The sequence below is a fragment of the Electrona antarctica genome (assembly GCF_951216825.1).
Source record: "Electrona antarctica genome assembly, chromosome: 13".
NCBI classification, from domain to species: domain Eukaryota; kingdom Metazoa; phylum Chordata; class Actinopteri; order Myctophiformes; family Myctophidae; genus Electrona; species Electrona antarctica.
The window spans coordinates 49,254,276-49,268,899 of record NC_136794.1 but is presented as its reverse complement, the minus strand read 5'-3'; the positions used below and the strand labels follow the sequence as shown (position 1 = coordinate 49,268,899).

Below are 14,624 nucleotides of genomic sequence, written 5' to 3'. Positions count from 1 at the left end.
CCACATCGTTATCCTCACCGGAAGAACACTGGGCCGCCACATCGTTATCCTCACCGGAAGAACACTGGGCCGCCACATTGTTACCCTCACCGGAAGAACACTGGGCCGCCACATTGTTACCCTCACCGGAAGAACACTGGGCCGCCACATTGTTACCCTCACCGGAAGAACACTGGGCCGCCACATTGTTATCCTCACCGGAAGAACACTCTGCCGCCACATTGTTATCCTCACCGGAAGAACACTGGGCCGCCACATTGTTACCCTCACCGGAAGAACACTGGGCCGCCACATTGTTACCCTCACCGGAAGAACACTGGGCCGCCACATTGTTACCCTCACCGGAAGAACACTGGGCCGCCACATTGTTACCCTCACCGGAAGAACACTGGGCCGCCACATTGTTATCCTCACCGGAAGAACACTGGGCCGCCACATTGTTACCCTCACCGGAAGAACACTGGGCCGCCACATTGTTACCCTCACCGGAAGAACACTGGGCCGCCACATTGTTACCCTCACCGGAAGAACACTCGGCCGCCACATTGTTACCCTCACCGGAAGAACACTGGGCCGCCACATTGTTACCCTCACCGGAAGAACACTCGGCCGCCACATTGTTACCCTCACCGGAAGAACACTGGGCCGCCACATTGTTACCCTCACCGGAAGAACACTCTGCCGCCACATCGTTACCCTCACCGGAAGAACACTGGGCCGCCACATTGTTACCCTCACCGGAAGAACACTCGGCCGCCACATTGTTACCCTCACCGGAAGAACACTGGGCCGCCACATTGTTACCCTCACCGGAAGAACACTCGGCCGCCACATTGTTACCCTCACCGGAAGAACACTGGGCCGCCACATTGTTACCCTCACCGGAAGAACACTCTGCCGCCACATTGTTACCCTCACCGGAAGAACACTGGGCCGCCACATTGTTATCCTCACCGGAAGAACACTGGGCCGCCACATTGTTACCCTCACCGGAAGAACACTGGGCCGCCACATTGTTACCCTCACCGGAAGAACACTGGGCCGCTACATCGTTACCCTCACCGGAAGAACACTGGGCCGCCACATCGTTATCCTCACCGGAAGAACACTGTGCCGCCACATTGTTACCCTCACCGGAAGAACACTGGGCCGCCACATTGTTACCCTCACCGGAAGAACACTGTGCCGCCACATTGTTACCCTCACCGGAAGAACACTGGGCCGCCACATTGTTATCCTCACCGGAAGAACACTCTGCCGCCACATTGTTACCCTCACCGGAAGAACACTGGGCCGCCACATTGTTACCCTCACCGGAAGAACACTGGGCCGCCACATTGTTACCCTCACCGGAAGAACACTGGGCCGCCACATTGTTACCCTCACCGGAAGAACACTGGGCCGCCACATTGTTACCCTCACCGGAAGAACACTGGGCCGCCACATTGTTACCCTCACCGGAAGAACACTGGGCTGCCACATTGTTATCCTCACCGGAAGAACACTGGGCCGCCACATTGTTACCCTCACCGGAAGAACACTGGGCCGCCACATTGTTACCCTCACCGGAAGAACACTGGGCCGCCACATTGTTACCCTCACCGGAAGAACACTCGGCCGCCACATTGTTACCCTCACCGGAAGAACACTGGGCCGCCACATTGTTACCCTCACCGGAAGAACACTCGGCCGCCACATTGTTACCCTCACCGGAAGAACACTGGGCCGCCACATTGTTACCCTCACCGGAAGAACACTGGGCCGCCACATTGTTACCCTCACCGGAAGAACACTGGGCCGCCACATTGTTACCCTCACCGGAAGAACACTCTGCCGCCACATCGTTACCCTCACCGGAAGAACACTGGGCCGCCACATTGTTACCCTCACCGGAAGAACACTGGGCCGCCACATTGTTACCCTCACCGGAAGAACACTGGGCCGCTACATCGTTACCCTCACCGGAAGAACACTGGGCCGCCACATTGTTATCCTCACCGGAAGAACACTGTGCCGCCACATTGTTACCCTCACCGGAAGAACACTGGGCCGCCACATTGTTACCCTCACCGGAAGAACACTGTGCCGCCACATTGTTACCCTCACCGGAAGAACACTGGGCCGCCACATTGTTATCCTCACCGGAAGAACACTCTGCCGCCACATTGTTACCCTCACCGGAAGAACACTGGGCCGCCACATTGTTACCCTCACCGGAAGAACACTGGGCCGCCACATTGTTACCCTCACCGGAAGAACACTGGGCCGCCACATTGTTACCCTCACCGGAAGAACACTGGGCCGCCACATTGTTACCCTCACCGGAAGAACACTGGGCCGCCACATTGTTACCCTCACCGGAAGAACACTGGGCCGCCACATTGTTATCCTCACCGGAAGAACACTGGGCCGCCACATTGTTACCCTCACCGGAAGAACACTGGGCCGCCACATTGTTACCCTCACCGGAAGAACACTCTGCCGCCACATTGTTACCCTCACCGGAAGAACACTGGGCCGCCACATTGTTACCCTCACCGGAAGAACACTGGGCCGCCACATTGTTATCCTCACCGGAAGAACACTGGGCCGCCACATTGTTACCCTCACCGGAAGAACACTGGGCCGCCACATTGTTACCCTCACCGGAAGAACACTGGGCCGCCACATTGTTACCCTCACCGGAAGAACACTGGGCCGCCACATTGTTACCCTCACCGGAAGAACACTGGGCCGCCACATTGTTACCCTCACCGGAAGAACACTGGGCCGCCACATTGTTACCCTCACCGGAAGAACACTGGGCCGCCACATTGTTACCCTCACCGGAAGAACACTCTGCCGCCACATTGTTACCCTCACCGGAAGAACACTGGGCCGCCACATTGTTACCCTCACCGGAAGAACACTGGGCCGCCACATTGTTACCCTCACCGGAAGAACACTGGGCCGCCACATTGTTACCCTCACCGGAAGAACACTGGGCCGCCACATTGTTACCCTCACCGGAAGAACACTGGGCCGCCACATTGTTACCCTCACCGGAAGAACACTGGGCCGCCACATTGTTATCCTCACCGGAAGAACACTGGGCCGCCACATTGTTACCCTCACCGGAAGAACACTGGGCCGCCACATTGTTACCCTCACCGGAAGAACACTCTGCCGCCACATTGTTACCCTCACCGGAAGAACACTGGGCCGCCACATTGTTACCCTCACCGGAAGAACACTGGGCCGCCACATTGTTATCCTCACCGGAAGAACACTGGGCCGCCACATTGTTACCCTCACCGGAAGAACACTGGGCCGCCACATTGTTACCCTCACCGGAAGAACACTGGGCCGCCACATTGTTACCCTCACCGGAAGAACACTGGGCCGCCACATTGTTACCCTCACCGGAAGAACACTGGGCCGCCACATTGTTACCCTCACCGGAAGAACACTCTGCCGCCACATTGTTACCCTCACCGGAAGAACACTGGGCCGCCACATTGTTACCCTCACCGGAAGAACACTGGGCCGCCACATTGTTACCCTCACCGGAAGAACACTGGGCCGCCACATTGTTACCCTCACCGGAAGAACACTGGGCCGCCACATTGTTATCCTCACCGGAAGAACACTGGGCCGCCACATTGTTACCCTCACCGGAAGAACACTGGGCCGCCACATTGTTACCCTCACCGGAAGAACACTCTGCCGCCACATTGTTACCCTCACCGGAAGAACACTGGGCCGCCACATTGTTACCCTCACCGGAAGAACACTGGGCCGCCACATTGTTATCCTCACCGGAAGAACACTGGGCCGCCACATTGTTACCCTCACCGGAAGAACACTGGGCCGCCACATTGTTACCCTCACCGGAAGAACACTGGGCCGCCACATTGTTACCCTCACCGGAAGAACACTGGGCCACCACATTGTTACCCTCACCGGAAGAACACTGGGCCGCCACATTGTTACCCTCACCGGAAGAACACTGGGCCGCCACATTGTTACCCTCACCGGAAGAACACTGGGCCGCCACATTGTTACCCTCACCGGAAGAACACTCTGCCGCCACATTGTTACCCTCACCGGAAGAACACTGGGCCGCCACATTGTTACCCTCACCGGAAGAACACTGGGCCGCCACATTGTTACCCTCACCGGAAGAACACTGGGCCGCCACATTGTTACCCTCACCGGAAGAACACTGGGCCGCCACATTGTTACCCTCACCGGAAGAACACTGGGCCGCCACATTGTTACCCTCACCGGAAGAACACTCTGCCGCCACATCGTTACCCTCACCGGAAGAACACTCTGCCGCCACATCGTTACCCTCACCGGAAGAACACTGGGCCGCCACATCGTTACCCTCACCGGAAGAACACTGGGCCGCCACATTGTTACCCTCACCGGAAGAACACTCTGCCGCCACATCGTTACCCTCACCGGAAGAACACTGGGCCGCCACATTGTTACCCTCACCGGAAGAACACTGGGCCGCCACATTGTTACCCTCACCGGAAGAACACTCTGCCGCCACATCGTTACCCTCACCGGAAGAACACTGGGCCGCCACATTGTTATCCTCACCGGAAGAACACTGGGCCGCCACATTGTTACCCTCACCGGAAGAACACTCTGCCGCCACATTGTTACCCTCACCGGAAGAACACTGGGCCGCCACATTGTTACCCTCACCGGAAGAACACTGGGCCGCCACATTGTTACCCTCACCGGAAGAACACTGGGCCGCCACATTGTTACCCTCACCGGAAGAACACTGGGCCGCCACATTGTTACCCTCACCGGAAGAACACTGGGCCGCCACATTGTTACCCTCACCGGAAGAACACTGGGCCGCCACATTGTTACCCTCACCGGAAGAACACTGGGCCGCCACATTGTTACCCTCACCGGAAGAACACTGGGCCGCCACATTGTTACCCTCACCGGAAGAACACTGGGCCGCCACATCGTTACCCTCACCGGAAGAACACTGGGCCGCCACATTGTTACCCTCACCGGAAGAAGGAGATGGTTTGCATCAGCCCATTTAGGCCTGGCGTCGAAATTAAAAAAATGTCTTCTAAATCCTCAAATACCTGTTTCTATATCAGTGGTGCTCCATATTTCATGTCAAGGACCCCAAAAATGATATGTAATTGGCCACCGAGCCCCATCTGAAAATATGTTATTCCAGGAACCCCTCAGAGCAAAAACGTTCGCTCTGAAAGAATATATTCAAAGATTTGTGCCACATTTTCACGATTTTTCAGAAATAGCAGACCTACAAGCTGGTAGCGCGGCACTCGGTGCCGCGCTACGAGCTTGTAGATCTGCTATTTTTCAATAGCTAAAGCATAACATAATGAGTTAAAACCAAAAGGGGTTCCCGCCCAGAATGGGTTAAGGCTTTCTTATAGATTAACGTTTCGACCCAAGGTCTCCTCCAGCATACTTCAGCCCTCTCTTCCTTCCTCGTCCCTTCCTCGTCCCTTCCTCGTCCCTTCGCTCTACACAAAATGTCCTTCCCGAAAATAGGCAGCTTGTTGTAGATCTTCGGCGAATGAACATGCCCAAAAAAAAGGGACGCTTGGGGTTCATGTGGTTAAACCATTTATATTAAGCATAATATCCGATCTGATGCAGTGTGAACGCAAAGGATTATCAGGCCAAAGGTCTGGTCGGGCCAAAGGATCAGACTAAAGGTGGCCTTACACTAGCCGATTCTTTTCAATCTGAAATCTGATAGCACCACACACTACAGGATAATCGGAGCGGGGCAGAGCAAATATCAAACATGCTTGATGTTGATCGGGTCGATCCCGATCGCGCCCCGAGCAGATCGATTGAGTCGGGCACCCCCCGAGCGTCAAAAAATGCCCGATTATCGGCTAGTGTAAGGCCACCTTAAGTGTGTGTGTGTCCGTGTCAGTAGGATTCCACACATGCAAGATTAGCGGCGCACACACGCACGCACGCACGGCTGAACGCAAGATCTCCTGGTGGAGATAATGAGCTGTCGTTCTGTTAGCCAATTTAGGCCAGACGTCGAAATAAAAAAAAGTTCTCTCTGAAAGAATATATATTCAAAGATCTGTGCCGCATTTTCACGATTTTTCAAATAGCTAAAGTATAACATAATGCTTAGTTAAAACAGAAAAAGGGGTTCCCGCCCAGAATGGGTTAGTTATCTCCCTTCAAAGTTCTTCCTCTCCTGAAAGCAGATGCTTGTTTATGAACATGAACTCTACAGTAATAAGTGATGCTTGTTTATGAACATGAACTCTACAGTAATAAGTGACGAACATGAAAGTGATTTATAATTAAAACACGCTGGGCTAAACTGAGATCTAGTCTGAGAGAGGCAGCTTTGATGTAGCAGTATACTGTGGAGCACCAGGGGTACCTGAGGGAGTTCCAGGGGGTCCCGGGGACCACCAGGGGCACCTGAGGGAGTTCCAGGGGGTCCCGGGGACCACCAGGGGCACCTGAGGGAGTTCCAGGGGGTCCCGGGGACCACCAGGGGTACCTGAGGGAGTTCCAGGGGGTCCCGGGGACCACCAGGGGTACCTGAGGGAGTTCCAGGGGGTCCCGGGGACCACCAGGGGTACCTGAGGGAGTTCCAGGGGGTCCCGGGGACCACCAGGGGTACCTGAGGGAGTTCCAGGGGGTCCCCAGCTAAATGATAGTTAGGAACCAAATGGAACCTTATAGTAAGGGCATTTTATCAGGTATTTGACCAATCTGGTAACTAAATCGTTACCAAGAAATTTCTTCACCAATGTGTTTCTAAAGGTGTCTAATAACATGTACTAAAAGTTTGAAATTCAACTCCCGTGGGAAAATTGAGTTATTAGCATAATATGTGACCATACCCTTAACATCCTATATAAGGCAAAAAAGTCCAAATTTCATCATTCTTTAAGTAGCATGTGACATATGAAACTAGGGGGTTTTCATGATTCTGAATCCATTCCAAGCATTAGTTTTGCACAAAAAACACTCCTTGGGCTAAATTAGGCCATATCCACTTGACCAAATGTGCTGACCGCATCACGTTTGTGAGGCCGTTTTCCCCCCAAGGAGTGTTTTTTGTGCAAAACTAATGCTTGGAATGGATTCAGAATCATGAAAACCCCCTAGTTTCATATGTCACATGCTACTTAAAGAATGATGAAATTTGGACTTTTTTGTCTTATTTAGGATGTTATGGGTATGGTCACATATTATGCTAATAACTCAATTTTCCCACGGGAGTTGAATTTCAAACTTTTAGTACATGTTATTAGACACCTTTAGAAACACATTGGTGAAGAAATTTCTTGGTAACGATTTAGTTCCCAGATTTTCATAGATTTCTCTTACTATTATGGGTCTGTAACTCAGAGAGCAGTGCTCTTGGATCTACAAGCGGTAACGGAATGCTTTTTTCCCTCCTTTTTGGGGGAAAGGGGGGGTGACCCGCCCCGCCCGCTGCGCGATAATTGCGCTGAAAATCTTGACCCGTCCGCCCGCCCCGCGGGACCACCTGCGGCCGGCTAAATCAACTTTAGTCGATTTAGTCGACTAAAATCTCATGACATTTAGTCGACTAAAACCAGACTAACACTAAAACATTCCTGGTGACTAAAATGTGACTAAAACTAAAAGAAAACTATTCAAGAATCTCTGCCAAAAACAACACTGCTGCAAACCTTAGATGTTAACCCAGTTTGTGCGGGAACCCCTTTTGGTGTTAGCATTATGTTATGCTTTAGCTATTGAAAAATAGCAGACCTACAAGCTCATAGCGCGCCACCGAGTGGCGCGCTACGAGCTTGTAGGTCTGCTATTTTTGAAAAATCGATGAACCACCGACATAGAAACATAGCTTTTTCAGAAAACTGTCAGGATGTAGAAGACATTGTTTAGAATCTGATCTCAGGTCAAAATGGGGGAAGGAAAATGGAACAGCTCGGTCTCGATCACACGACTATAGAGCTCATGTGCACAGATTTGCGTGACTTTTTGTTCCAATCTGATAAGAGTAACATCAAATTTGTTTCACATGCAGTAAGTCGGCCTCCTGGTGGCGCTATAAAAGGCAGATGTTACAACTGCGGGGAAAATATATATCCTTGGCCTCTAAGCAGTGGTGGAAAAAGTACTCAATTGTTTTACTTAACACATTTTGTGCCCAAGACGTCTGTGGACGTCTTTGGTATTACCGCACGGGCAGAGCCCAAGACGTCTGTGGACGTCTTTGGTATTACCGCACGGGCAGAGCCCAAGACGTCTGTGGACGTCTTTGAAAAAATAATATATATATATATTTTTTTTAGTATTTATTTTATAATCAAAAAAATCAAGACAATGATTTTTATTTTTTTTAATACGTGGTGCCAAAGTTTGCGTTTTCGCCATTGAGAATGCATTTGGCGTTTAAATTAAATAACTCAGAAACTATAAAACATTTCAAAGTAAAAAGTTCCAGCATGTGTCTCCACAGTCAGCTGAATTATAAAAAATCACACCCGTGTGAACTGAGTGGTGTAAGGTTTTATATAGCATGATCAGCTGTGGTCTGACGCAATGTCTGACGTAATGAAATAAGGTAAGGTATTATGTAGCCTGATCAGCTCTGATCTGACGTAATGAAATCACACCCGGATGTGATTTCACAACTGGCTTTTTCTGTGCAGAGAAAATGACCATGGTTGCTACGGTCATCCAGTTCACCCGGGTGTGATTTAATTACGTCAGAAATTATTTTGAACATAGCAACCATGCTCATTTTTTTCTGCACACAAAAGCCAGTTGTAGGAGTGGTTTACACCACTCAAAAATGTGAATTGATTTTTGGGCAGTTTTGCGTGGGCTCTCAATGTGTTAAGTAAAAGTACCAATACTGCAATTTAGAACTACTTTGTCACAAGTAAAAGTACGGAATTGAAAATGTACTTGGCTTTGTAAAAGTACAAAAGTATCGGCATCAAAATGTACTTAAAGTACTACAAGTAAAAGTACTCATTGTGCAGAATGTGCCATTTCACAAGTTCAAATTGTGTACAAAATCTATTGAAAATAGCAGATCTACAAGCTCACAATGCGTCACATTATTGCTTATAGCAGCTTTAAGCCCTTTTGTGTAAAGAGCCCCCCCCCCTCCCACCGCACACGCATATTGTGCAAATTCTTAGAATTGTCCACTTCAGTGATCGACTGACATGATGATGGATTGAATTGAGACATCTAGGGGGAAAGTAATGGAATCAACGACACATTCCATGGATCCTTCTTATTATGGTTTAACCAGTGTGACAGAGCCAGAGATTGAAAAGGAAGGTTGAATCTTTGAATAGGTAATATAATTATGTAGAGTGATTATGGAGCAATTTAACAGTTATTTTAACAAAGTAAATCTCACTTGCATTGATAATGCATGTGGGGGCGCTATCCTTGTGTGTGTCATTATAGGAACAGGTGTTAGAATTGAATAGGTCATATCGTCAACAATTTGTGGTCATTCTCATTCTGTGGCTGATAAAAACCAGTGCTCTGCTAAGCAAACGTACAGTAAAAAATCACACCCGTGTGAACTGAGTGGTGTAATATAGCCTGTCTGACGTAATGAAATCATGTCTGACGTAATGAAATCACACCCGGGTGAACAGGGTGAACATAGCAACCATGCTCATTTTTTCTGCACAGACTAACAAAGCCAGTTGTAGGAGTGGTTTACACCACTCAAAAATCACAACTGAGTGGAGGGGGTCCCCGAGGAGGGGGTCCCCGAGGTGGTCGCTGGGACTTCCAGACCCACAGGAACGTGCCCAGGGTGCCGGCCCGGTTCCGGCGAGCCGCCCTGCGTCCGAAACACCAGACCCCCACCAGTTACCTGGTGGGGGTCCCTCAACTGTACTGTACTGTACTGTACTGTACTGTAACACCCGAAATCAAGTAATGGCTGCTAAAAAAACCTCAGCTTCCCATCATGCAGCTGTACACCGTGTGAAGCTCAACAGCGCCACGTTGTCACCTGTTGGTACTAAACAGACATACACGCATAGTCGAATACATGCATTCACAGTAAGCGTTCAAAGTTTGTATTTTCAATTGAGTGCTATAGCGCCACCCTTTGGTCATGGGCTTTGCATGGTCACCGTTTGGCATGGCCCTCTACCAGATTCTCGCGTTTCGCTAAAACCAACTGCAAGGTTCAGCCAGAACTGCTATTTCTGGCGGAAGAAGGAGAAGAAAAAAAAACACAAAAACAATAAGTGACCAAAGTCACTTTGTGACGTCTTGTTCCCTTAATAATAATACTGATACTAATAAATAATTATATAATCATGTAATTCTACACATACTCCACTTCTTTCTGATTTGGGTTCTGTCTCTAGTCATGGCTGCCAGTTCCCACTTGATGTCATAAGGGATATTTGACTCCCTTATGACATCACTCATGATATGGTACTTATAAATAACTGCCTTCTTACAAAGTGTCATCAGACTAGGATTCAAGTCTAAGATGTCAATTCTATGTTTGCCAAATAGGATGACATGATCTCCCGCCATGCAACTGTTCCAACAATATATAGTTGGGTGATTGTAAAACTTGGGCGTAACCTTCTTCCAGGAGAAGGTCTTTGGATCACATTTCCACATGTGATCCATTATCCAGTGTGATCCGGTTACACACGAGCCTCCATATATATACAGCTCTCCATTGTAGGCAAAAGCTAAATGATACTTGCGTTCTTCTGGACGAAGCTGTGCAGAAGGTGTGCTCAGCCAGCGGTCAGTCTCTGTGTCCAACACTCTGATGTCGTTGTTTTCAGATTCATCAGCCTCGCCGGCCCCCCCAAATACAAACATCTTTGTCCCAATGATGGTGGCTGAGTGCCAATGAGAAGCATGTGGCAGAGTGCCTCTGGTGTTGATTAAAGACCAGACCATTGTGCAGGTATCCAACTTGTACACATCATTAGTACATTGTACAGTCTGTGACAGCCTTCTTCCTCCATAAACATACATGAGCTTCTCCAAGACACAGGCGGAGTGGCCCACCGTCCCCTCCGGAGCAGTGCCAGACGCCCCGGGTCTGAACCATCTGTGGGCGTCCACGTCAAAGGCATAGAGCACGTCCCTGAAGGTCCACCCTCCCCAGATGTAGACGGTGTTGTCGACGAGCAGAGCCGTGTGGCCAAAGGGCATGCTAAATGACTTCAGCTGATGTTCTCTACTTCCAGTGGGAACCGGGATCACCTTCACCCAGCGCAGAGACACCGTGTTGAAGATGTGCACGTCCAGTACAGAATAAGGCGTCCCGAAACGAGACCCGATGTTTCCAAATCCGAAGCAGTACAGCTTGTGAGCCACTGGAATAGCAGTGTGAATGTAAGTTTCTTCTGAAGGTCCATACAAATGGACCTTCCACTCAAACATGTCACACAGACTAGCACCACCTGCAGGTCTAACACATGAACTAACACTACCAGTACCACCCGCTTGTCGAATACTAAATAACTTGAGTTTTAAATTGACAGTTCACTTTAAAAGACAATTACATAGCTGTGATGATGACAGTGTGATGTCACTGCATTATGACATCATGCCTATCTGATTGCATTAAACGACCTTAATGATGATGATAATAATGAATTACTCTGATATACAAAAATCTTACCTGTGTGAAGTGAGGGGTGCTAATATATTAAAGTCTAACTTATGTTGATTAGGTGATGTAATGGTGATGTAAAACACACGGTGCCAACACAAACATTAAACGCCATTAACAATAAAGAGACAATATGACTTAATGAGGCACATTATGACGTACATTTTCCCTTCATTGTCAATGGCGTTAACAAAACATACATTGAACTAACTAGAACTGCACTCTGTCGAGTGCTTACTTGCACGTTGCACACAAGTAGGCTAGTGCGCAAGCAGAGCGCGCAAGTACTGTTGACCGCTACGAACTTTCAAATCTCAGCCTCTGTAAAACATTGCACTTCAATATATACATGTACAGTGGGGTCCCATTCTTTTTTTCCTCAGTCTCAAAGTGACATTTATCAGAACCCAGAGGTACCTCTGTTAGACACACCCACAGACCCACCCCCAGATTCTCAGCCACACCCACAGGTTTATTTTAATATGTGGAGTGGCCATTCAACCACCAGGTGGCTTCAAGCCATGATGAGCAGAGCTGCACTGAGTATAGCTTGCAATATGCAGTGGAGTGGTGGAAAAAGTATCACATTTTGTACTTGAGTAAAAGTATCAATACTGCAATATAGAAATACATTGAAATACATACTGTTACAAGTAACAGTCCGGTATTCAACATTTACTTGAGTAAAAGTACAACATTATTGGTATCAAAGTGTACTTAAGAATGTCCCATTTCAAGTTTTCAAATGTATACAAATCTTTTGAAAATAGCAAATCTACAAGCTCATAATCTAGCACATCACGACGTATTGTGAGCTTGTAGATCGGCTATTTTCAAATAGTCTACTATACTGAGGAAGTGGTTAATGCATGTTTTTGTATGTATATGTAAATTGTATATATGTATATGTAATTTGTAAGTTGATTAGCAGTATACTGTGGTTACTTGGGTCGGTTGATGCGTATGTCCCGTAGCTGCATATGACGTGATGAAGATATGTACCAAATCCGAATAATAGAATTGAACACCTCAAATCTCTATCTGACACTAGATGGTCAGCGCATGCATCAGCAGCAAATGCTTTGTGTCTCAACTATGCAAATATCCATCATTATAATATTGCATCATTAATGCAATTGTCTAAAGATGAAAGGCAAAATATAACCACCTGAAATGAAGCAGAGGCCATTGCAAATAACATGGTACAATTGGAGAATGCGATATTGTGCCAATTTTGGAATTGTGTCTGTTACATAAATATGTAGATAACAGATAAGGGAAGGCTCGAAGACCAATTTGTTGGAATTATAATTAAGATAAAACCAATTTGTTGCATATAAAATGCAGAAGGGACAATTAATGTTTCACCAATGTTATAAAGGACTGTATAACTGAATTACTGAGCTGCACAGAGCTATAACTGTAAAAATACTTTTAAGAAAGTAATCCAAGAGTACCAATAAATACTCAGCACCACAATGGTAAAAAATGGTTACCAAACCTTTTAGATGACAAAGTTAACAATTAGCTTTAACAGGATTACTTTAAGCAGGAAATACTCTTTTAGAAAAATACCTTAAGTACCCAATTAAGTCCACCAGAAGAATGATTGTCCAGTCAGAGCAGAATATGGTTTGGTCAATTCATTTTCAGATCAGAGAGACAGAACAGATACCCACATACAGCCAAATTACAAAATCTCTCCCTGTGCAACAAAATGCACAGGGTTCTCTCTGCCGGACACATCATGTGCCAGGCATTAATACTGTAGATCACGTCAGTTGTTGATACACGTTCATTGGCTGAATGGATAGTTAATTTCCGCACTATGCCACGCTGGCGCTGGTTGTCAACCGCTCATTGGACCAGCACATGGATGATGAGACTGGTATCATGACAGCTTTCTTGGTCCCGTCATTGAGGGCCATAAACCGGGAAAGCTCAGAGGCTGGCGTTGCTATGGCAACCTGAAGATAACATTCTTTCCCTGCTAGCTGTGAACTCTTTAACAGAGAAATGCTCCTATCTACTTTCTCACTAGGCACCAAGGTCAACTACAGGCAGTCATATCAAAATAGACCTCTCAGTATGCGAGTTAACTTTCACTGGGGACAGACAGTGAATCTGAACTTGGCGTCAGGCAACCCATAATATAAGTATGATAAAATAATAAAGGATAATATAGGTCTGAGATAATTAGGCATGTGGATGGTGACATGACATAAATAGGATACGGAGAACAACCCGGAGTAAACAGGCAGTAGGCTATGAGTAAACTGATGATAAAAGGGCAAGATGACAAAATATGACCTATAAGGAACACGGTCTGGGCCAAAGGGAACATTTAGACAATTCCATCCACCAAACTAACAGATCTACCATAACTCAAAAGTATCTATCAACTCCATCGCTTTTTGTGGATGAAGTGTCAAATGTGATCAATAATCACTCTTCAGGGAATTAAATTAAAATAATATAAGGGTCAATTGGGAGATGAGAAATAAAATTAACTCTATACTAAGGATCAAAATGGCAGACAATTGCACGAGTCCCTCCGATCCGAGTCCGAGTCGAGTAGCAAGTCATTTGGTCCAAGTCTCAAGCGAGTCTCAAGTTTTTCTGTTGTGGGCAAGTCAAGTCAAGTCGAGTCACAAGGTTATGTCAAGTCAAGTCGAGTCGAGTCCAGTCACAAGGCTGTCAAGTCAAGTCGAGTCAAGTCACAAGGTTGTCAAGTCGAGTCGAGTCAAGTCACAAGGTTGTCAAGTCGAGTCAAGTCACAAGGTTGTCAAGTCAAGTCGAGTCAAGTCACAAGGTTGTCAAGTCAAGTCGAGTCAAGTCACAAGGTTGTCAAGTCAAGTCGAGTCAAGTCACAAGGTTGTCAAGTCGAGTCAAGTCACAAGGTTGTCAAGTCTCAAGTCACAAGGTGTCAAGTCAAGTCACAAGGTCGTCAAGTCAAGTCACA

General features: G+C 47.7%; 1 protein-coding gene across 11 annotated transcripts in view; it reads right to left on the bottom strand.

Moving 5' to 3' along the window:
- Positions 1–14,624, bottom strand: part of LOC306935893 (poly(rC)-binding protein 3) — a 256,803-nt gene that overhangs the window by 133,088 nt on the left and 109,091 nt on the right. The window lies entirely within an intron of this gene.